This window comes from Chelonia mydas, chromosome 19 (genome assembly GCF_015237465.2).
Source record: "Chelonia mydas isolate rCheMyd1 chromosome 19, rCheMyd1.pri.v2, whole genome shotgun sequence".
Taxonomy (NCBI): Eukaryota; Metazoa; Chordata; order Testudines; family Cheloniidae; genus Chelonia; species Chelonia mydas.
Genome location: NC_051259.2, coordinates 15,657,307 through 15,680,844, shown reverse-complemented (window position 1 = coordinate 15,680,844; position 23,538 = coordinate 15,657,307). Strand labels below are relative to the sequence as shown.

The window sequence follows — 23,538 nt, the reverse complement described above, 5'->3', positions numbered from 1 at the left end:
CCAGAACCACCCGCGACAATGTTTTAGCCCCATCAGGCATTGGGATCTCAACCCAGAATTCCAATGGGCAGCGGAGACTGCGGGAACTGTGGGATGGCTACCCACAGTGCAACACTCCGGAAGTCGACCCTTGCCTCGGTACTGTGGAAGCACTCCGCCGAGTTAATGCACTTAATGCACCTAGAGCATTTTCTGTGGGGACACACACACTCGAATATATAAAACCGATTTCTAAAAAACCGACTTCTATAAATTCGACCTAATTCCGTAGTGTAGACATACCCTGTGATTTTTGGTGGGTGGTTGCTCGATATTGCACTTGCTGAAAGGCTAAGGCAGAGAGTGGTTTTAGTTCCTCCAAGGGAGGTGTGACACTGACATGCTGCTCCAGGCAGCGATTCAGCCCCTGGGTTAATCATTGACTCCTCCCTTCTCTCTTCTCCCTCTCACGCCTGAGCTCACTTTTATTCCTGCCAGGACAGAGCCTCTGCTCGCTTCCCACGGGTTTATTTCCGTCTGACCAGATGGCAGATGCAGCATTCAAGGACTTCAGAACCTTTGATTTCATTGCTTAAAAAGTAACATCAAAGCACATGGGCAGCTCTGCCTGAAAGCGGGAAATTCTGGGTGAGTTGGTAATTTTTGTCTGCTCGGCCCAGGGCTGTGTTTTGGGAGAGTTACACTAGCACAGGACAGGGAAGGGTGCCAGCACTGTATTCAGTCACCTTGACCCGGGGGACATGCTTGCTGCTCATATGCCTGGCCTAAATTTCTCTCTGTACCTCCCACCCTAGCCCTAATCCCCCCAAGACTGGCTGGAGCTCATTGTTTCCAGCCCAAGTAGCAGTGGCTGTTTGTTTTCTTGCTGTTTGTTAATTGCAGGGTGTCAGGCATGTGCCAGGCTGAACAGGCAGGGAGGGGCCTTTTGTTTCATGGAGTTCCCCTTCCTCTCGGATCTCTGTCCTGGGCAAGGTTTGGAGTCCTTCTGGTGCCAGCCCAGGGGCTCTGTATTCGACAACTTTGCTCAGTGCTAACAAATTCTGGGAAATTTCATTTCACTCCCCCTGCCAGAATTCCCCCGAGAGGGGATACTTCCCCACTCTCCCTCCTAGAGCCTGGGGTGCCGAGCTCCATGGCAGTGGAGAGGACTCAGCACCTCACAGGATTGGGCCCCGACCTGATGTGTGGCGTAGCTGCCGGATGTTAAACAGCTGCTGCCACGTTCCCCAGCCGGAAGGAGCTGGAGGTAGCATGCCCTGTAGGGCTGCCCGGGATGGGGGAGGTCATTGTCCAGAGAGGGATCGGGCCACACCAAAAGCCAAGCAACTGGGATTAAACATTCTCTGTCACATCAGTGGCACCTCCATCCGTCCCATCCTCCTGCACCCCTGCCCGGACAGCTGGCTCTGTGTGGCTGAGACCCTACTTGGGAAGTGCCACCTGGCGCTTATATCTGCAAAGCAAGAAGGGGGGAGAGATTTCTCCTGAAAACCCTTGGCACCTCCCCCAGGCAGCTGGGTGTGCCTGGCGTAAAGAGCAGGAAGAGTTCCTGCCCTCTTCCAGGCACTGTCTGTCTCTTGCTATGTAACACCTGTGAGCAGAGATAGGACAAAAGGGTCTCACAGCAATAGCTTTAAAGGCCCCGCACTCACCAAGGAATAGCAGCAGCCAGTTCCTCTTCCTGCTCTTCCTTTGTTTTGTGACTAGAAAATCGCCACTCTCTTTGCCATATTTGAATATTAATGGATTCATTATGTGATTGTTGGAGCTAGCTGAGCAGCAGCAGCCCAGTAGCTCTCTGGCCAAGTAAAGTAAGTTTCTAGCCAAAGTAGGCTAGTGATTAAACAAGAGGCTGTGAGCCAGGACCCCTGGGTTCTACTCCTAGTTCTACCACTAACTGCCTGTATAACGTTTGGCAAATCGAATCCCCCTCTCTGGGTCTCAAATTTCCTTCTTTTGGGGTCATTCACTTACCAGCCTCTAAGGGAAGTTCAAGGCTTAATCCACTGCTGTTTGCAAGTTACTTTGAGATCTCTGCAGCCAAGTATTGTTATTTTAATGGGATCACTGGATACTGACCTTCTCTTTTCTCCTCTATGAGTAACTCAGGCTCAGCCAGCCGGTCTCTCTCCCTCCCTGGCGACCTGCTCTGTGTACGCTGTTCATAGTGAAAGCAATTCCCACTTTGCTTCTGATTTGATCCCAAGTGACTGTTTCCCCAGCCCAGGCTCCAGCAGCTGACGCAGAGGGATTTGCAGGGTAAGGGATGGAAAATCACCTTCAAATAACATTTGCTAAACTCTGAGTAGACAGGGAGGGAAAGGACTGACTTGGGTCACCTCGGGCTGCATGATGCAGTTTCACTGCAAAACTGACCTCACAACCCCTATAAGGTTCCCTCTGCCAAATTTAGAATCTGCCAACCAAAGAGGGCCAGATTTTGCGCTCAGGTACACCCGTTTAGATCAGGACTATCTGCACTAAGACAATTAGCAACACTGCCGTAGAACTGGTGTGAGAGCAGCAGTATTACCAACTTCAAGAGATCAAAAATCAGGAGGCAGACCCCCCAAAATTATGAGACTGGCCCAAAAAACCATGAGGGTTTTTTTTTAATCAAATCTTTTTTTTTTCAGTCTGTCCTTTGACTTTATCAGTCCCCTCTTTATTCCTGTGCCAGTGTTCGGGAGAGAAGTTCAGGTTGAAAAGGCAACCTTTAAAGCGCACAGAAATGCACGTCTCTCCCTGGCTGGTGTGGTGGAGACTCCACATACCTTGTCTTCAGCCCCGAGATAGGGGAACTGCCAGCTATTCCTTCACTTCTTGCCTTCTCCCTGCCCTGGGACATAATGACACCACTTCCCTGACTCCCCATTCCTCTGCCCGGGTCCCACAGCACCACTTCCTCAACTCCCCTCCCCCACCTTCTGCTGCCCCAGACCCTCTCTCTGCTCTGGGGCCACATGTGAAGGCATGGTCCAGTGGCAGGCCCAGAGGCTCTTACGCAGAGCTCTGCCCAGCCCTGAAAAGCACCAGATCAGAGGAGATCACGACAGCTCCTTCTGCAGTCGTCAAAATCCTGTGACTTGAGATCAGCTCGAAAGAGTTGGTGTGATGCTCGGACACTGCCTTTTCCCCATCCCTTCCCCACCAGCACCCAAGCTGGGGGAGCTGCCATCTGATCCCTCCATCGCCCACTCATCACTGTCATTTGCACCCCCTCAGCCTTCCCTGTCCCCTTATCCCCCCACATCCTCAGCCTTCTGCTATACCCCCACATATCTCTGCACCCCCTTGGCCTTCCCTCTGTCCCCAGACAAACTCCTGGCCTCATCGGCACAACCTCCCACCCCCCTCAGCTCTCCCCCTGCCCAGGACCGGCTCCAGGCACCAGCAAAGCAGGCACGTGTTTGGGGCAGCGCAGCTCCGGGGGCGGCTTTCCGGCCACCCTTGGGCACTTGCGCTCTCGGAGCTTGGGGCGGCAAAAAACCTAGAGCCTCCCCATGCCCCTTACAACCCCATCTGCCTCCCTCCTGCTCCCATGCACCCCTTCATACCCCAAGCCTCCCCTTGTCCCCCCACATCCCCTAAGCCTTCCCCTTGCCCCATCCCTCTGCCCCCCCATCCCTCTGCACCCCCCTCAGCCTCCTCCTTGCCCCCACATCCCTTGCACCCCTCTTGGCCTCTCCCCGTTTCCCTCCCCCTATTGCCTGTACCCCCTAAATCTACCTCCTGCTCCCCCTCACTCTCCCCATCCCCTTTTCACAGGGTCTCTCCTGCTCCCCACAGTCCATGGATCCCACCAGCCCCTGACTCATTGAGTGGCAGCTATTTGGTCTCTGGGCATGGTGTCAATCTCACTGAAACCAGCAGGAGGCAGCAGCCATCTTTGCTAAGGGCAGGTGCATTCCCGATGGATCTAGACTGTGGGGAAATGGCAGCCGTCGTGCTGGTAATGGGAGATGGCGGCCATTTTGAATAAGGGAAGAATTGTGAGTTGGGGCCTTTCATTATGTTTTCATGAGACAGGTTAACTCTCCCCTCTCCAAATCACTAGAGTTGTGGTCAGATTGTGGGAGACGGGCAGACTGGATCAGAATCTGGTCCCGGGGTTCCGGTACAGACCTTGGATCCTTGGGGCCCGATTCTCCATTGCCCCGCTCCTTGCAGGGTGAATTGCACCAGCTGGCGCAGCGTGTGAAATGCTGCCCTCAGCGGAAGGGTGGCAGCCTTTTGCACTGGTGTAATGGCAACAGGAGGTGTGGAGCGACAGAGGGTTGGGCAGCAGCAGGCCTCAGCGTGATGTTTATTTTATTCCCTGCGTCCTAGAAGCAGAGCATGAAGGCCTCCCAAGCAAGGACTGTTATTCTTCCTATAGTGCAGCCCTGCCGGGCGGTTGGAGATACATGCTATAGAGGTTGTTGTTGTCTTTAATGTAATTTCCTTTGGAAAACAAGGGTGTGAATTAAAGGGGAAATCTGAGGCTGTGTCATCTCCCCAGTGATAAGGAAAAGGGAACAGAGGTTGCCAGCTGGCAGGGAGGCAGATGCAGCCTGCAGCCACTTGCTGAAATATTGTCATGCTAGGACAGCAGCTGCTTATCTCTGCTGCATTTAAAGGGACAGCTACAAGAAAGAAAAAATAAAGCAAGCTGAGAAAGGGTGCTACACAAGGGTGATGCTGCAGGGACAAGGGTCGGTAGGGAGTGGTGGCTGTATGCAGGGGACTGGCTTCCTGCCTTTGGAAGGGCAAGAGATGTCGCTGGGAAGACGTGCTCAGGTTTTCAAGGTCGGGTGTTTGAAACGGCTGTGGCTTTTTGTTGACACTGTTTCTCTGCAATAAAAATAGGCGGTTTTGTCATCACCTGCTTTGGGCATGCAGAACCCAGACCTTGCCCCCAGTAGCAGAGAAGATGTCTTGGGAAACTGAGAAACATTTCACAAAGGGCCATACTTTGAGTTAGCAAGTTACAGAGGCTGCATCAAAGCCAACTGCCACCTCCAGTGATTACTTTCACCACACTAACAGCGAGAGGACCCACTGCATTAGGTGCTGTACATACACCAAGTGAATGACAATCCCTGCCCCACAGAGCTTACAGTCTAAATAGACAAGGCAGAAGTTTTATCCCCGTAGGGAACTGTGGCAGAGATTAAGTGACTTGGCCAAGGTCACACAGGGGTGAGGAAGAAGTCAGTGGCAGCACCAGGACCTGAATCCAGCATTGCTGAGTCCCAGTTCCGTACCTTAACCACAGGATCATCCCTGTCTGCACACTGAGTTACCTGACTCTGCAAGTACAGCTGGTAGTGATGGAGAAGAATGTCTATACAAGTGTCTCCTGGCTATTGTGTCCTGTGAGTGTCCTGTTGTGCCAGTCTTCAGTTAGGATCAAGTCATTTTATACCAGAAACGGAGCAATAACCAGTTCTGAGCAGATTCTATGTAGAGAAAAAGCGATATTTGGGTGTATATTGTAATCAGCAGTTCAATCCATGACTGCCCAGGCCACGGAGACCCCGGACAGAGACACTAGGCAGCACAGGCCGGGTCAGTCAATATGGAGTCGAGAGCACCACGGGGTCTCTCTGTGGCCAGCAGCCTCAATAATGAATCCCCTTGAGAGATGTTATAGCCGAGTGCTGGTTCTTCTCTGCCTCTGGAGGGAAATTACGTCCGTCTTGTAAAGCAGAAGGTTTTGTTCCCCAAATGTTGTGGCCTGGGAAGTTTCTTGAGCCGTGTTGACTCTGTAAAGGCAGTTCTGGAAGGAGACTGAGGGTATGTCTACACTCCAAGTGCTCCGCTGAGGCTACTCCACTGTAGTGTAGACACTTACTACAGTGACAGAAGGGGTTTTCCCTGTCGATGCAGTAAATCCATCCCCTCCAGAGGCAGTAGCCAGGTCGATAGAAGAATTCTTCTGCCAGCCCAACTGTGTCTCCAGTTTGAGGAACCTGGACGGGATGGGGCTGTGCGTTGGGGTTCAGGGCTGGTCTACATTTTTCACAGCTCTGAGCAATGTAGCTAGGTCGACCTATGTTTTAGGTGTAGACCAGGCCTGAGCCCCAGCGCACAGCCCCATCCAGTCCAGGTGCCTTTCGTGAGTGAGTCCATGGCTCTGCTCCTTCTCCGCTCCACTCCTCATCTGACAGCACAGTGACAGCAGACTGTCAGGGCGCTTTGGGAGCACTGCGGGCAGCCTGTCTGGAGTGAGCAATGGGTCCTGGGGGGCCCAACCTGCCTGCCCTGCCCTGCCCTTAGGACTCTGAAAATTGTGGGGGGCTTGAGTGATGCCCTTGAATTCCTATAGTACCTAAGAGCCCCTACCAGAAGAGGGTCCCCTTTGTGCTGGGCACACACACACACAGTCATAGCAGTGCAGGGCAGGAAGGGACCTTGAGAGGTCATCCCTGCACAGAGGCAGGACCAGGTAAACCTAGACCATCTCTGACAGGACTTTGTCCAACCTGTTCTTAAAACCCTCCAAGGATGGGTTAGTTCAGCCTCCCTGGGGAACCTGCTCCTGTGCTGAACTAGCCTCAAAGTTAGACCATTTTTCCTAACCTCCAATCGGAATCTCCCTTGGTACAAACCCAGCCGATTCCTTCTTGTCCTAGAAGAATGTAAGGCACCCAGTGACAGACAGCAAACAGGCCATTGCCAGAGCTGCTTATTCGCACACCCTGCCAGCCTCCCCTCAGATAACAGCCCTGCCCCCTCCTATGCCCTAAGTCCAACTACCAATGCCCCTGGTCAGCCAGTGCTCATCCACTTCCCATCCCACCTCCCCAGGCCCCACAGTAGAGGAGTGAGCCTGGCTCTCGGTGGGGACTGCTTCATTCCACAATTTCAGCTCAGCATTAATGGCACAAAGCTGCTGAGCAATGCAGCCAGCCAGTGTGCTGAGCCCAGGGCCCAAGGACAGCTCTGCGGTCACAAAGCAGCTTGCCAGCCCATTGCCCGCATAGCAAAGCCCTGTGCCCAGGGCAGCTCTCACAAGGAACCTGACAATAGCAAAGCAGGGGCTGCATCAGTCTGACTGCCCATTTAAGTGTGGAGCTAGGTTCACCCTGACTGCAGGTGATCGATCAAACCTTCAGCGTGACGAGTGTCTGCGTTGCTGGGCATCCCGGTGCCAGCAGCAGCTGGGGCAGCAGGGCTGGGGATGGTAAATTAATGAATCTGCCACCTTTATCTATTTCACTATATGTTCTGCTCTAAGAGGGCTCGTTTTCTTTCATGCTACCACTGGGTAATTACCAGCATGGCGCTGATGGTGCCCCTTATCCTAATGAAGTGAGCATCCTTTCCAGACACTCTACATGGGGCCGGTTCCAGCTCGCTACCCCCACAGGCTCATTGCATGGGCACTAGAGAAGGAGACAGCTTGGGGGCTGGATGCGGGGCCGGCAGGGTATTGCATGAATCTTTGTTCCTCAAACACTCATGCATGCAGAGATGTCCTTGTGCTCTTCAGGACAGAGCGGTTATCATTTAATGCCACTGACAATGAGGATGGAGGGATGGAGTTGGCCATGTTCCCCTGGAGACACCTAGGTACATTGAGGGAAATGCCACAAGGGCCCTGCAGAGACTGGGGAATTAAAGACAGTCCTTTTATATGAGGCTGTTGTGCAGTGTCCCATAAGTTCTGCTAGGGCACAGGAAGGCAGTGTTGCCAATTCACCTGATGCTATCACAAGTCTTGTGATATCTGGTTTATTTCTTAAAGCCCCAGCTCCTGGAGTCATGTGATTACACGAGAAGCTCAGCTTTCATTTTTTTAAAAAGGAAGTTTCTAGCCCCCATGTTGGTGGAGAAAACCTTGAAAACGTGACACGAGTGTGTCCACAAAGCTCCAAAACCAGATGGCAAAGATTTACTATGTAATCCAATCTCATGTTTATGATTTGGGAACTTGTGGGGCTTGATGGTACCAGGAAGACCATTTTCCAACAGTCTCTTGGACACGCCCCAAACAAACCACCTCTCTGAAATGGTTTTTAAAGACAATGGAGAAGGAGCAGTGAGTTGCCCTGGCAGCTCGAGAGACTGACTGTCCTGCTTGGAGAATGGCCTCTTCTCACTCAGCAGAGCTGCCCCCCATGCATGTCCAGAGGCAGCACTTCAGGGACCAATGTTGGTGTTCACAGCTTTCGTCCCCATTCCCCCCTGGGGGACGGAGCTGGATTGGGGGTGAGACTCGCCCGCTCTCAGCAGCGTTGTGCCCCAAGGCCCGGTAGCAGGACCGGTGAGGAAGGTTCTGCAGTTGCACGGGCAGCTGCGAGCTCTGCAAGTACGAAGCTGCCTGCACCCCAGGGGTATGTGCGTGGGGCGACTAGTCCGTGCCGCTGCTGCTGTCACCTGTCCACTATTTTTAGCCTGCCTGCTCACGAGCTGGGAGTCACACGCCGAGCTCGTCGTGTCCACAGAGCCTTAGAGAAACCTTTGGCCCCATGTGAGTCTAGTGGCAGGTCTAAATGTAGCACTTCATAGCACAGGAGATGGAAAGTTTGGATCATTAAAGCCTGGTGCATGGTTAGCAGTCAGCCTCATCGTCTGCCCTGTCGCAATCTCCCTGATGCTACAGGGGGCTGCTAAGAAGAGGGATTTAAAGGAGGAAAGCAAAGGTACTTGGCATGAGGTGGTTGCAGACTCCCCTCCATTATCAGGGTCCGGCACCCAATACCTGATCAGAGCCAGCTTCCAAGCAGCAACCACACAAAGGATCCGATGCTGTGAAACTGACAGTGGGTTTGGACCATGTGGGCTGCTGCTATCCCATACAGGCCTTGTGCTGTGTTATTTCCTGCAGATGCCCTTTAGTACCTGGCAATGTACGTGAGTGGATCTTGCCCTCAGTCCCTGCAGCTGTAACATGGGGAGAGGAGCACTGCCTCACCTTATGTCGGTACTGGGACACTCTAATTCAGGAATGTTTATGTGGTGCTTTGAGATCCTCAGATTGGAGGGAACTGGGTACTTTCTTATGCACCAGCAGCTCTGACTGGTCCAGGTCACACTGAGAAATCTCCCCCCAACCCCCAAGTAGTCGTTTGTGCTCAAGAGCCTCTGACTTTACAATTTGGGGTCTGGGTGAAGGCTGGCTCCCTGCACTCTCTCTGGTAGCCACCACGCAACATGGCCCCGCGACACTGTCCCCTTTCAGCATGCCCACTGGCTGGGTCATGACCTGCGTTCCAGGAGGGAGCCAGACAGCAGCATCGCCTGCAGTCAGAACAGGAGAGGAAAGGAACACCCCCTCCTGTGGGCTGTGGCCCTTTGGTCTGGTTTCAGTGTTGGGTGTCGTGTGCGGGGGCTGGAGGGGGTGGTGGCCAGTGAGATACAGGAGGTATGACCGGATGATCTGGTGCCTTTCGGGCATTAAACTGTGTGACTCTCTGGGTACATCTACACTGAGATTAGACACTCGCAGCTGGCCCAGGCCAGCTGACGGGGGCTAAGGGGCTGGTTAATTGCGGTGTAGACGGGCTTGGGCTGGAGCCCAGGCTCTAGGAGCCTGAGAGAGGGGAGGGCCCCAGAGCTTGAACTGCAGCCTGAGCCTGAAGAGCAACACCACAGTGAAACAGAGCCTTAGCCTGAGCCCCGTTAGCCTGAATCAGCTGGCAGGGGCCAGCCACGGGTATGTAATCGCAATGTAGGCGTTCCCTCAGACTCCTTACCTGGAGAATGGGAAGGGGAACAGCCGGCAGCCCAGTGAGTCTGGCTGGCTCTGATTAGCACTGTCACTGTTATTGGTGCGGGAAGCCAGAATAACACAGACCCCGTCTCGTCTCTCCCTCGACACTGGGCATATGACATAAAGGCCTGTTCTACTGCGCCGTATTGCTCGGGGCGCTTGCCTTTGGGAAGATTAATGCCGTTGGGCAGAAAGGCCGTTGCCGATATTTCCATTCCTGGCCCAGGGAGCAGGCCAGCACCCGCTGCCCAGAAAGCACGCAGTGCACAGGGCCGGCTCTAGGTTTTTTCCACCCCAAGCTCAGGTGGGGCTGGGGCTCGCGGGTGGCACTGGAAGCGGTGGGAGTGAGGTCCCCTTCTCCCAGCGCCTGCAGGGGCTTTCCTGCTCCCCCACCCGGCCACGCAGAGAAGCCCCGAGTTAAGGGGTGGCACAAGGCCGCGCAGCAGCCGGTGCGCAGATGAGGCAGCGCAGCCCTGGCTCCCCGGCAGGACTCGCCCTCTCCTCCCCAGGGAGCGGCTGGGCCCTGGCAGCTCAGCATCCCGGGGCTGGGGCTTCCCCGTCCTGCTACAGCCAGGGGTGCGGCGCCCTCACCCCGTCTAAATGGCGCGGCTCCGAGAGCGCAACTGCCCCGAAAAAAAAGGTGGCCGGAACGCCGCCCCTGGAAACGTGCCGGCCCCAGCACGTGCCCGCTTTGCTGGTGCCTAGAGCCGGTCCTGGCAGTGAATTAGCAGCCTGATGCTCTTCAGCAGGGGGGCCGTGAAGGCAGTGAGCTGGGAGTGCATCTCCCTGTGATTAGCTTTGGCTAGAGGAGTTTTGAGCCCCACGTTGTTATTTGTCTGGTGGGGTGTCTAGATACCCCCATTAGGAATCAGGCCCCATTGTGCTAGACACCACACACACGTAAGGAAACAATGCGCTGAGCCTCCCTCTGGATTTCATTTAACACCCAGGATGCTGGGGCACTGTGAGTTCAGGGCTTGCTGACCCAGCCTGTGCCCATGCATGAGGCTGTCACGGTAAGACTGTGCCGTGGTCATTTTCAGGGGTGCTGCGGTTATCTGAATAGATTTAGGGGACGAGGAACCAGGGCGATGTCAGACTCTTCCTGGTGGTGGGGCTGTGGTGGGCTAGAGAGAAAACTGGGGACAGGGACTGCACTATACATCTCGTGGGCACACATACAGGAACACTGAGGCTTGCTTGTCCCCCACACAGGGCCCGGGAGGAGCAGGAGGGCTCTGACCCCTCACTGCCTCTTTGTGGGAAGGGCCCTGGAGCCACCCTCGGCTTGAGGTCAGCCCCGCACCCCTCACATTGCCCACCGCCCCGCGGCATAGCTCTGCTCAGCGCCTGGCGAGCCCACCACTAGCAGCCCGTGGACAGCCACAGCGGCAGGACCAGACCCTTTGCAGGGTCCGCTGGTGCCTGCCTGCCCTGCTCACAGCAGCAGCATCCCCTGCACTCCCAATTTGGCTGCAGACCCCTGTCCCTGTGCCACCCCCATGGTGTGCAGTGCCCTGCACCAGGCTGCACATTATCGCTCCACCGTGTGTCAGTCCCCTCCTTGCATGGTCCGGGACTTCTCCCGCACCCACACTTCCTCTGTTTGGGGCTCTTTGCCCCTCATCCATGCCCCCCTTCCTCTAACCATGCCCTCCTTACCTTGTTGGTGATCCCCCCCTCCCCAATGCAGCCTCCCCCCACTGTGATCCCTTCCCCATGCAAGTTCCTCTTCCCTTGTTCTATGACCCCCTCCCCTAACCAAGCCCCACCTTCCCCTCTGTGATCTTCCTCCCCCAGGCATGCTCCCCCGTCAGTGATCCCCCCTCCCCTATTGATGCTCCCCTTCCCCTGTCTGTGATCCCCCTCCCCCATCTGTGATCCCCTTCCTTAGGCACCCCCGTCTCTCTCCCTGCATGCTTCCTCCCTGGTTTGTTGTTATTTCCATGTCCCCACCCCTTTGCATGCTCCACAGGCCACCCTTATTTCTGTGCTGCTGCTGGCCGCGGCGCTGCCTTCAGAGCTGGGAGCCCGGCCAGAGTCGCCGCTCTCCGCCCCCGGCTCTGCAGGCAGCGCCAGCTACCGCACAGAAGTAAGGGTGGGGATGCCGTACCTTGCCACCCTTACGCAGGCGTAACGTTTGAACTTTGCGCTGGGAGGGGTGGCTACAGGGTCCCCCCCAGTGCCACCCCTGCGGGGAAGAGAAATTGGCCCACTGTGGCTAGCACCCAGTGCCCATTTGGGTGGAGCCCACTTCATGCTTGCCAAAGGGCTGGGGGTGCAGAGTTTATACTGCAGGAACAGTTCTAGGATCTTATATAGCGTGTGAAGCCTATAGGAAATAGTCATTTCTTGCCCCTTGAATGTGGGCATGGTAGAGAGAGACCAGGCTGCAGGAGCTGGGGGAGTTAATCGTGGAGGACATTGGGGCAGCTCTGTCTGGGAGCTGCCGCTGGGTTGCCCATGGGCATCCCCAGGACAGCTCTGAGGGTTTCACTCTCTCTTTGCACAGGCCGTGCTGCGTCGCTCTGTGGGCAAAGGCTAGTCACGCTGGGACCGAGCCCCGGTCTGAGCCCCAGATTCTCTTGGTGAAATCGCTCCCCAGCCTGGAGGACGTCTGGAGGGGGAGACCCCACCCCAGGGAGCCTACCCCAGGCAAGCAGGGTCCCTGGGAACTCGGAGAGCCAGAGCCAGCCCCTTTTGGAAGGCTGCAGGTAAGGCTGCGCCTCTGCTCCTGTTCCCTCTGGGCTTGGCTGAGTGTCATCCACGTACCATGCACCAGGACAGAGACAGGGCTGCTGGCAATGGCGGGTCGCTGGAGATGGTCAACTGGAGGCTGTGATTACCCCCAAGGGAAACCTGCAGGGTGCAGAACCAGAGGGGAGATGAAGCCTGGTTCAGTGGGTGCCCTATTCCCATTGCCCTTTCCAACAGTGCAGAGAGGGTTGCCCTGAAGCTGACTGCTTGCACACAAGATGCCCAGGAGCCCTGGTCCACCCTGACCCATCCACTCCCCTCCTGGAGGCTCTGCACACCCCACGAGAACCTTCAGCCCAACCAAACCCAAAGAGAAAAGTCCCAGGCCAAGCTGGGCTGGCCCAGTTCCTTGTGGGCAGGAGGCCCCATCAGAGAAACCACCCCCCACTGGCACTCGCTGGGCCACTTGTCGGGCGTCTGAGCAGAGAGGCCGAGGAGTGGCTGGGCCAAGGAGGCTGACCTGCCCTCTTCCCCTACCAGGGATGAGGCACTTTGGCAGAGCACGTGGGGAAAGCTTGGACTGCTCCCCTGCCGTCCCTGCCCCCAGAGTACCTGCACCACACCCCGAGTCCTAGGGCGGTCACCTCCAAGGCACAGAAAAACCGGCTGGTCTGTGGGCGGGGCCACATTCCGGGGGAGGCAGGGTTGGTCTGTGGGTGGGGCCAGGACCCAGGACTGGGGGGAACCATAGGGAGGGCCTACTTGAGGCTTGGAGGGATTCGAGGCAGGATTAGGGCTAGGCTTCCCCAACAGCTGGTGGCTGCTGCAGGCGTGCAGAGCAGGACCTGGGCGCCAGCGGTCCCAGCCATGCGGCTGGCACAGTGTGTACAGTGGGGGGGCTGAGAGCCATTGAACCAAACTGAACCCTGATTAGGATGGAAACCACTTCAAGCCAGGGGGTGCGACAGCCCCCCCAGCACCCCGAGTTCCAGCCCCTATGGCCATGTGTGGCCGGTAGCTAAGATCAGCCAGCAAAAACACTGGCATATTTTACTTCTGACCAGAAAGCAGCAAGACACTAGAAACACCAGCCAGGTGGCAGCTCTCCTACCACCAAAGTCCCGTAAAGCGACTGAAGACAGGAAATGGGGTAGGGAGGAAACCCAGGTCAGTATCCCACCAGGAAAGATCAGAAGCCCAGGTTACCCACCGTCCAGTCCTGTCCCCCTCCTGTACCGAGTCACAGAGGAGGTAAATGTGTTGTAGCCCCAGCTACAGAGCCAGGCTCTTTAGTTCAAGCTATGGATCCCCTGCCTCCTGCCTCTGGAGCTCCCCAGCGCAATCCCTGATGCCAGCCCCACTGGCTGCTGTCACTGCCCCCCAGTGCCCCTGCCAGGCAGGGCTCTGCACTCCAGCTCCCGTGTCCCGGAGTCATTCCCAGGGCCAGCGAGTGAGTGTCACAGACAAACGGCCTGGATGGGCCAAGGCCTGGTGCTGGGGGTACTGCCAGCTCAAGGACGCCCCGTACCGTCCCCTCCCAGGAGCCCCTGCCTCCCCCACCCTGCTCCTCCCCCTGTCGCAGCAGCCCCAAGAGGACCTGGGTGTTTAAAAAACCCACTGCCAATGCAAAGTATTTCTACAGAATCCTAGACGTTGGTGGTGCAGATTAAAGTAAAAGTATGATCCCTGCCCCCAAGAGGCTTACAGTCCAGGTTAAATGTAGCGCAGAATGGGGCCAGTAGATGCTGGGTATAGTACGGCTGCACTCGCAGACGTGACGTGCGTGGTAGTTACAAAATGGCGTGTGCACATCTGACTGGGAGGGCTGGTCCCAGCCAAGGGGAAAAAGCCAGCACGTTATATCTTTTCCCCAGCAACCAGCAAGGCAGCACCAAACCCAGCCAGGTGGCCAGCCTAGGCATGGGGGTGTGGGGAAGACAGGATTTCTCTGCCTCCATTAGGGTGACCAGATGTCCCGATTTTATAGGGACAGTCCCGATTTTGGGGTCTTTTTCTTATATAGGCTCCTATTACCCCCCACCCCCATCCCGATTTTTCACACTTGCTGTCTGGTCACCCTAGCCTCCATCCTGGTTTCAGTCCCTCTCCCCACCATGTGCTCTGCTCCAAAGGCTCTGAGCTCCCCAGTCAGGCCCCTGGGGTGGGATGGGGAAGCAGGAGATTCTAGCCTGACCTGGGTGTGCCTTCTAGGGGAAGCATGACTGAGGTGGAGCCTGTGCTGGACTTTGCATCCTCCGGGAGGACTGGTCGCAGGAACGCCCTCCCTGACATTCTGGGCTCGCCGGCCGGCGTCAGCCCCTCCGACCTGCCTCTGAAACTAGCTGAAATGTCTCTAAGCTCAGGTATGTACCAGACAGCAGGTCTGGCCCTGCCTGATGGGCCCTGCTCTGCCCTGTGTCCCCCAGAGAATCTGGTCCTGTGGCCACTGGGCCACTGGAGACAGAGGGCAAGTGTGCCCTGCAGAAGGGTCACACTGCCTAGAAGCATGGGCTAGTGGTTACAGCAGGGAACTGAGAGACTCTCATCACTTCCTCTCTGCGCCTCTAATTCCCCATCTGGAACAATGGGGATTGTTATGTGTTATTACTCTGATAGGCATCTCTCTAGTGTGAGTATCGTTATTTATCAGTTGTGTTACCACAGCGCTTGGGAGCCCTAGTCACAGACCAGGCTGCATGGTGCTAGGCGCTGTACAGACGCAGAACGGACAGATGGTCCCTGCCCCAAAGAGCTGACACCGAGCAGTGTCATGGCCACGGCATGCGGGTGTCCTGCCAGAGCACACAGACAGCCTTTGCCTAGCGCTTTTTGCCCTGTTCCAGCACGAGGGGGGTCTTGCCTGATGGCTAGTTCCTGGGAGGTCATTGCCTTGAACAATACGTTTGGCACTCTTGGCAGTCTCTGAATAAGCCAAGGATATGGTCCCTTCAAGGTCTGAGGGTTGGGTCACTCGGGGGCTGGGAGAAGTGGGGCTGGCCCGGGACAAAGGTACTGGGGGAGTGGGCTGGACTGCTGGGGCTGCCTATGAGCTGGGGGGCAGGGGCAGTGCGGCCACCCAAGGACAGGGGATCTGGAGGGAATGGGGCTGTCTGTGGGCAAAAGTGCTGGGGGAGTGGCTCTGGCTGTGAGCAGTGGGGCTGGCTGGGGGCTGGGAAGCTGGAGGGAATGGGTCTCGCTGAGGCTGGGAGTGGGGCGCCAGGGGGCTACAGGTAGCGGGGGTTGGCTGGTGGAAAGGAGAGTGGGGAGGACTGTGCTGTACCCGTTTGTGGACAGAGAATTGTGCTTTCCAGGGCTTTTCACTGCACTTGCCTCCATTGCTCTCTCCACAGACAGATCCCAGGAAATGCAGTCCCCCTCCACAGAGGTGCCCCCGCAGCAGCCCCAAAGCCCAGAACTGAAGGACACGTCTTAACACCGTTAAGACCATTTCTGACCAGCAGGGAAAGGAGAGACTGTCGAGCATCAACACAGCTTGACTGGTGGGGCCTGGAGTTTGCTGGGTTTTCCTTGGTGCTATGCAGCAAGAACATCTTGTGTTCCTTGGAGCGGGGGAGTAGAGGAACCTCCGAGGGGGAATAAGCAACCACGTGTCCCACGTGTCTGGCAAAGCTGGGGAAAACCCCTGCGGGGAAATGTTTCTTTGGTGGCATCTAAGGACACAGACTTAGGAACCAAGGGCGTTTGTTTGGGGGTATTTTCTCGTCTTCACACCCAAACAGCTGAGCGGTGCTGACACCCGCGATGTCTCTGTGCTAGGAGCGTGACGAGCAACCAAGGGTTGTTCTTAGCTGAGTACGTTCGTTCACTGTGATGTTCTGGGGCACAATTTCCTTGTCTTTTCTTTTGTAATAGATGATCCAGTATCCTTATTCAGGCCTTCTGAGAAGCCTGGGGCAGATGGCGCAGTGGGGGTCCGTAGGACATTCTCCTCTCTGGCACCCAAAGATGAAGCCCTTGTCTGGCAAACAGAAGCGAGTCCCTTCCCAGGCTGGGTCCTGCTTATGCTGGGACCCAGTGTGACCCCTGCAACTTGTGAGATAAAGCTCCCTTGAGCCCTGGCTCCCTTTAAGAGCTTGCCAACCAAACGGGATGAAGTTTGGCAGTTTCACCAAAGTCTCAAAGCAGCCAGCAGGCCACACCGGGGCGTCAGTGATGCCAGTCCACGGAGCTTATTGTCACTGGTGAGCCGGGCTCAGCCCAGGCCCCCGGGCTTGCCTGGATCCCCGCCCCCCATGCAACACCCCCTGCCCCGGGTTGTGGTTAGGGTCCAGGGCACTGGACATACTGTGCACACTACCTCCCCCGAGGACTGGCCTTCAGGGGCAGGGCTGGCTCTGCCCCCAAGCCATGGCTGCCGCCTGCACTGATCAGCAGTATCCGCCCTCTGTACGAGGGCTCTGCAGGGAGAGAAGCGGGGTCAGTGAGTTTCACAGCAAACCCCAGAGGGGGCTGCCCCCCACCCAACAGCAGAGAACCCGAGGCCGAGGATTTTGTGGCCTAAACACAGGCTCTGTCTAACCGGCAGCACTTGACCCTCTGCAGGGAGACCGGTGCGTTACGCAGGGAGAGCTGTAGCCCCAAGTTCCCATCCCTTACCGGCCGGGATGGCAGGGAACCAGCCGCAGGTGGTACCAGGTGCTACTCAGGTTTTTGGGGGCATTTAATGTTTGCTTTTCACTACGGGTGTAGAGGGACACCCCCACCCCCACCCCCACCCACCGTGCCTGGATCCTCCCTGCCTCCGCGAGGAGGAAAATATAAAGGAAACCTAGTGGTTTGGCTCAGATATACTGTGGCACTTTAGCGAATGCTGCCATGGCCACACGGGGCAGGGTTCTGGATTGATAGAGGGGTCCCTCCTGCCCTCCTGCAATGGTCCCCCCAAAGGGGAGCTCTGGGACAGAGAACCCTGGTGTTCTGCTCGACATGGCCTCTCTCTTACTGTTCCTGTTGTTTGAATTGCAGCAGTGCCTAGGAGCCCCCGTCACAGACCCAGGCCCCACTGGGCTGGGCGCTGTGCAGACACAACGGAGACACTCCGAGCCCTGAAGATCAGATGTGCAATGTGCCATGCCCCAGGCTGCATGAGAGCTCATGCTAGGTTTCCCCCCAGCACTCACTGTGGCCACCTGGCTCGCGGGAGACGAGTGCTATGAATCCAGCAGGACTCACGGCCACTGGCCTCGCGTCCAGCCTTGGGCACACAGGAGCCAGGAGAATAGCCATAGGCATGGGAAGACTCTGCAATGATTCCCTCTGGGGAGCGAATTAGTTTAGATTCAGGCCTCCCGCTCCCACTTGTGTCCCTGGGTTCCCTAACTCCTCATTAAAGTGGGCACTCTGTGCTGCCAGCCCCTCCACGGTGCCTCCAGCCATGGTCTCTGGTTTGGGTGCTCAGGGAACTACAGAGGCCCATGTGGATTTTGTTGTCCTTTCCCTGGGGGCTAGGCGCATCACTTTTGTTGGCCTTTCACCTTCTGCCAGTGCAAAGACGCAGGAGTCTAAGGCTGCCCCCAGTCTCTGAGAATGCAGAACTGCTGCCCAGGTTTCTTATTGACCCTCCTGGGCTCCCAGACCCAGCAAACTGATGTGAAGAGCACTCCTTCCCCAGCTGTCACTCTAAGGTCAGGTCTCCAACGTGGTGTTTCTGGAGCGGTAGCTCCTGCCTTGGCACTGGGAAGTTCCTTCTGGGAGAGGACTGAGCCATGCAGGGGCTCTGGTCTCCCAGCTGTGGAATCAGGGTAGATCTCAGTGCCCAGGCAGGACTGGGGTCATCATAATACAGCTACAATGCAGAAACACATCGGTGTCGCAAGGAACAAGATGCTTCTAATAAACCTGGAAGGACTTTGTGCTGCATAGTAATACCAGCCCTTTGCCATTCTCCAGCACCTTCCATCTGAGGACCTCAAAGTCCTATACAAAAAGATCACATGTACCCAAAGATACAACCCAACCCTGGTTATTGACAGGAATGAATATATCGCTGGTCCAAGGTACTTGCTACACCCTGTGTTGGGCATTTTAAAAAAAACCCTACAGCTCCATTGATACACATAACAACTCCTAAAGGCTTGACATAGACTTAAGAAATTCATTTCTCACAAACTACCTAGGGGACAAACTTCCTGCCATTAAAAAAGCTGGTATTCTCAGCTTTCCAGGGGTATAAAGCACTAATTTATAATCATCAAAGGTCATTTTATCAGATCTTTTAAAATCACACCACGCCGATTACCATCTTGCTCCCCCCACGCTTGCATTCCAGTGTGTTTTGGTAGCTGCCATCTCAAGAACTACTTGAGACAGAAACTGATGCTGCCTGTCCTCTTGAGTGGAAGATTGGGAATCTCAGATTTCAAAGGGGATAAAACATCAACCTCTAACTTGAAATACCAGCTGCTAAAATCACCCTGGAATGACCGTCACAAACGTGCTTTGTGGATGGGACCAATATAAATGGTTTCAGGACCAATCTGATTTTTCTAAGCACTGATCCTGTGCTGAATTTGCAAAACATCCGTCTGCCCATTTATTTCTGGAAGGCTCAGGCCTAGATTCTGATCTCAGTGACTACCAGGATAAATCTGTAGTAAATCCATTTCAGTGAATGGAGTTATTCCAATTTTACACCAGTGGAAATGAGACCAGACTCTGACCCCCCATGGCTAAATAATGCTTGTACAAGGATACTGGATTTAGCATCATTCCTAACATGTAAACAAGAGGTATCCTGGATTTAATGTCTGTGTAATGTGTCTGTGTGGGTGTGTGTTGGATGTGTATAGTGTGTACATGCTGCTTCCTGGAGCATCTGAGCACAGCTGGGAACAGAGCGAATGTGGAGACTGGTTTGTGGTGGACACTTGGGACCAGGGATTGGGGCTGGGAGGAAGGACTGAGGACTGGGACTTCCAAAGGAAAATTTCAGAGGGGCACATGCCCCCAGCGCCCAAACTGTCAGATCGCCTTGGTTTTGACTTGGTGGCTGTCAGGAATTGAGATGGGGCTGGGAGTGCAGTGAACACGGGGTTCTTTTTTTAAGGGAGCAGTGTGCATCTCTGGGAGAGTCCTGAGCTGCTCCCACCTGGGGACTTGTTTGGGTAATAAATTGTGAGTATTTTCCTGTGCATCCCTATGCAGCGTGTGGCTCTTTGGTTGCAGGGGTGTAGCCACGGGGGGAGGGCTGTCCAGGAGAGAGCGGGACTTTCCAAACTAAATCCCTCTCTCTGGTTTGCAAAGGGGCCTGTGAGGTGCATAGGGAGCTAAACTGCCTGCAGGGTGTGTACGTTTGTGTAGGGGGAGGTGTTGCAAGGTGGGAGGATTCTGGGGTGAAGATCTCCAGGGCTGCAACACATCTGTGCTCACTGTCGGAAAGAGCTAGCGATCAGCAGGGGAGGGGATAAGGATGTGATATTAGCGAGAGAAGCAGGTAGCTCATTTGGGGAGAGCCATTCAAAGAGGGATTGGACATTTATATGGCTATCAAGAATAGCCAGAGTTCACACAACTGGCCATGCAGAGCGTGGGGTGAGGACATACACTCAACTCGATGGCATTTCTCTGCATTGTGGTGACAATCTGAAACCCCAAAAAGCCTTGTTTCCGCTAGAACCAGGCCCACCGAGTGCCAATTTCGTCAAGATACAGGGGTGAGACAGTGACCTCACAGCGGCTTGGGGGAGGGGCAGCCTTTTCTGGTTTTCACCTGAATCAATGGGGTACTGACCAGAGTACGGAGCAAAGGGCCTGGCCATCATATGGGTGAGGGCCCAGCTGGGTATACAGCGTGGCCTACATAAGTAAAGACGTCTGCAACCCTCTGGTAAAGTTGCGCGTGTAATATGAGATTCCGCTGGGTCTCCTGCTGGGCTCTGTTAAACTGAGGTGAGTGCTATAACATAGTGCACCCGTAGCCATGTCACCAAAAGCAGCAACGAGATCTGTCTGTCAGCTCAGAGTGTATCGCAGACAACAAGCATGCTTGGATTTAAAGGAAGTGATTAATGGGGTGCGGGGAGGCCAGGGGCGGTTGGGCTGATGTCAACTGCAATGGCGGCCACACAAGGCATGGCACAGGATACACGATGATGGATGAGTGTTCAGATGATGCTGACTTCAGTTCTGGGTTTGTTCTTATCGCTTCTCACGTGGGAAGCGAGTCCGATCTGGGGTCTTGCAAGTGTAGTCGTTGCTGGGGGGAGGATGGAGCACTGACCTTATGACATGCTCTCTTCCCGCAGAGACTTCATATGCAGCTCCTCAAAAGTGGGCACAGACCTCTCCTTCTGGGTCTGTCCAGGGCAACAAGTTCCCAGGTTTTAATGTCTATCGTGCATGCTTTGAGTTGGATTTCAAGGTGTCTTTATATCTGAGGATGGGTCGACCCTTAGAGCGGGCTCCTGTGCTCAGCTGGCTGGAGAGCACTGCTTTTGGCATACAGGAAACCTCCAGGCGGACCATGTGTCCGACCCAGCGAAGTTGAGCCCTGATGAGCATGCTGTCGAAGCTTAGGGTTACAGTACAGTCTAAAGACATTAAAGATGTATACAACACCCACTCTTTGAGAGGCACCAAATGCTGGTCAGACCATTGGGTAATGAGATGTATCATGTTACTACACTTCGCACCAAAGCACCCCAGATGTCATTTCAAACCCCCCAAAGATGATCAATATGGTTTCCATGAAAGACCCCAGCAAACAAAGTTGGAACAGACACTGGAGACTGCGTTAGCTGAGGTCCCAAAGAACCCCACAGATATTGAGGCAACCTGGTAGAAGCTCAGAGATGTCACATATAATACAGCATCCAAGGTTCTTGGCTTTGTAAGGTGGCAACACCAAGACTGGTTTGATGAGAATGACCATAAGATAGACTGGCTACTGAAGACCATGCACGCCAAACACAAGTTCTACATCTTGGACAAGAAATCAGCAATGAAGAAGGCCAGGTACCATCAAGCCAAACATACACTACAAACCAGATTAAGGCTAATGAAGAAACACTGGTGGGAGCAGAAGGCTGAAAAACTGCAGGGAGCAGCTGACAAGCACGACATGAAGGCCTTTAAGAAGGTCTCCATGCTGTGTATGGCCCAAAATCCAGTGGTACAGCCCCTGTCCTCACAGCGGACAGTAACGGGCTGCTCACAGAGGATGGTGATATTCTCTCTCACTGGGCAGAGCACTTTGATAGTCTTCTGAACTGTCAATGCCTATGTCCAATGAAGCTATTGACTCACTTCCTGCAGCATCCTATCCTGGAGGAGCTGTCCCTCACTCCTTCTTTAGACGAGATTACTAGAGGCCATCAAGCAGCTGTCCATGGGCAAGTCTCCAGGCCCTGACAGCATTCCATCTGAACTGTACAAGTGTGGAGGTGCCCACCTGGTCAGGAAACTCACCAGCCTTTTCAAGACTATCCGGAAACAGGGCACTGTGCCCCAGGACTATAGGTATGCTTTCATAGCTCATCTATACAAAAGGCATAGGATATGTTATGCATCGTGAACTCCAGGTGGTGTGCAGAATTTGGTTAGAGTACAAATGGCTGTAGATGGCTCTCGTGCGGACTCCCTTGGCCACGTGTAGTTAGCAGTGGGGCTGTGCAGGGCTCTGGTAGGGGCTGTGCTTTGCATTGTTTTAACGTCCAGAGGATTCAGACGTTTGTTCTCATGGCAGTCTACCGAGGGCGGAGTGAATTGTGTCTTGAATTGTGAATTGTGATGAGGTTTACAGAGGGTGGACGTCCCAGATCTGGTTCTGGGGTGAAGGCACAGCACTGGGGCTCAGGAGATTGGGGTTCAGGTCCCAGCTCAGTGTGTGACCTTGGGCCAGACACTTCGAATCAGATTTGACACTGGCAGGGGAGTTTAAAATGACAAGTAGCAGATGCGCATTTGGTTGGTTTTCTAGCTTGTCTTCCACACCCTGCTGCTGCCCAAATGACATCCTGTCCCTGCTGTTCCCTGAGACCTTCCACCCCTCCCCATGGATCACAATGGGCGCAGTTCTCCAGCTAAGCCCAGTGAATTGGTGAGAGCCGCCTGCTCCTGGAGCAGGCTCCCTGTGCTTGTGGGGAGACAGACTGTGGGCAGGGAGGTGGAGGCCCCCCGCATTTGGGGGAATAGGAGCAAGTTTCTGCCATGAGGAGGCATGAGCAGGTGAGTAGAGTCGTGCATGGGGCGGGTGCAGAGGAGGTGGATGGTCCATTTCCATCTCCCCCTCCCCTTGTGGCTGATTTGGTGGAAGCAGGTGAGCTAATGAAAAGACTTAAAGTGGAGGGAGCCATATGGCGAGGAGCCAGGACGGTTATCACAGGTGCAGCATTCCAAATGTACTGGAGTGGGGGAGGCCAGAGAGCTGGGGCTCAGCAGGCCTACCCCCCGTTACCTGGCACAACGGCACAGGAGGGAAACCAGCACTGTTGGTGCAATTCTTACCAGGCCTCAGCCCCACAGCATGTGCCACCGCCTGTGAGCGGGCTTCCCAGCCCCATTCCTGCCCCTTCTGCTCCCTTGAGTCTCATTTCGGTGCCTAAAGGGGAGCTGAGCACGTCTGAAAAGCTGCATGTCTGTAACCCCCTGGGGAGCTTGTCAAGCCCACCCACAGTGGGCGCGTGCACTCTGAGAGTGACTGCATACTGCAGCACAGCGCTGGGGGGACAGGCCCCCGCCCGACTGCTCGGTGTCACACAGAGCGACGGGGAAAAGGGAGTGAGCCCGCGGCTGCTGAGCCAGCTCATTTAGCTGGGAAAAAATAAGAGGAAATGCTACGAAATAAATCATCCGGGGTAAATTGGTATCAGCTCCTGGAAGCTATTGCTGGGAAATGCCTCTCAGAACCTCCAGCCTGTCTCCCAGTGCCATTGCAGGCCTGCAATGCCCCCCTCAGGATCCATCCCTGAGGGGGGCAATTCCAAGGGCTCTTTCCAGGCCAATTTTAAATGTCCTAAGTGATGGGGCTTCTGCAGCTTCCCTTGGGTACACAGTTCCACATCCTCAGAGATCTCATCCTTTGGGAAGGCTTGTCTCATATTCACCCTAAGCTCCCCTCCCTTTCAATCCATCCTGGGCATCTAGTTACCTTCTAAATAATTCCTCTCCCTCCCTGCTGCTTA

The 23,538-nt window shown here is 55.0% G+C and overlaps 1 long non-coding RNA gene across 4 annotated transcripts in view; it reads left to right on the top strand.

The window, feature by feature from the left end:
- Nucleotides 1-19,550, top strand: part of LOC114020899 — a 62,995-nt gene extending 43,445 nt beyond the window's left edge. The window contains exons 1-5 of one of the 4 annotated variants that reach the window (XR_006286598.1): nucleotides 437-627; nucleotides 2,110-2,259; nucleotides 12,213-12,414; nucleotides 14,609-14,760; nucleotides 15,748-19,550. This is a non-coding gene — a long non-coding RNA (uncharacterized LOC114020899). Of the gene's footprint in view, nucleotides 1-436; nucleotides 628-2,101; nucleotides 2,260-12,212; nucleotides 12,415-14,608; nucleotides 14,761-15,747 lie in introns of those variants that run through there. The other 3 variants (XR_006286597.1, XR_003565627.3, XR_005222839.2) reach the window with 3 other exon arrangements.
- The last annotated feature ends 3,988 nt before the right edge of the window (nucleotides 19,551-23,538 follow it).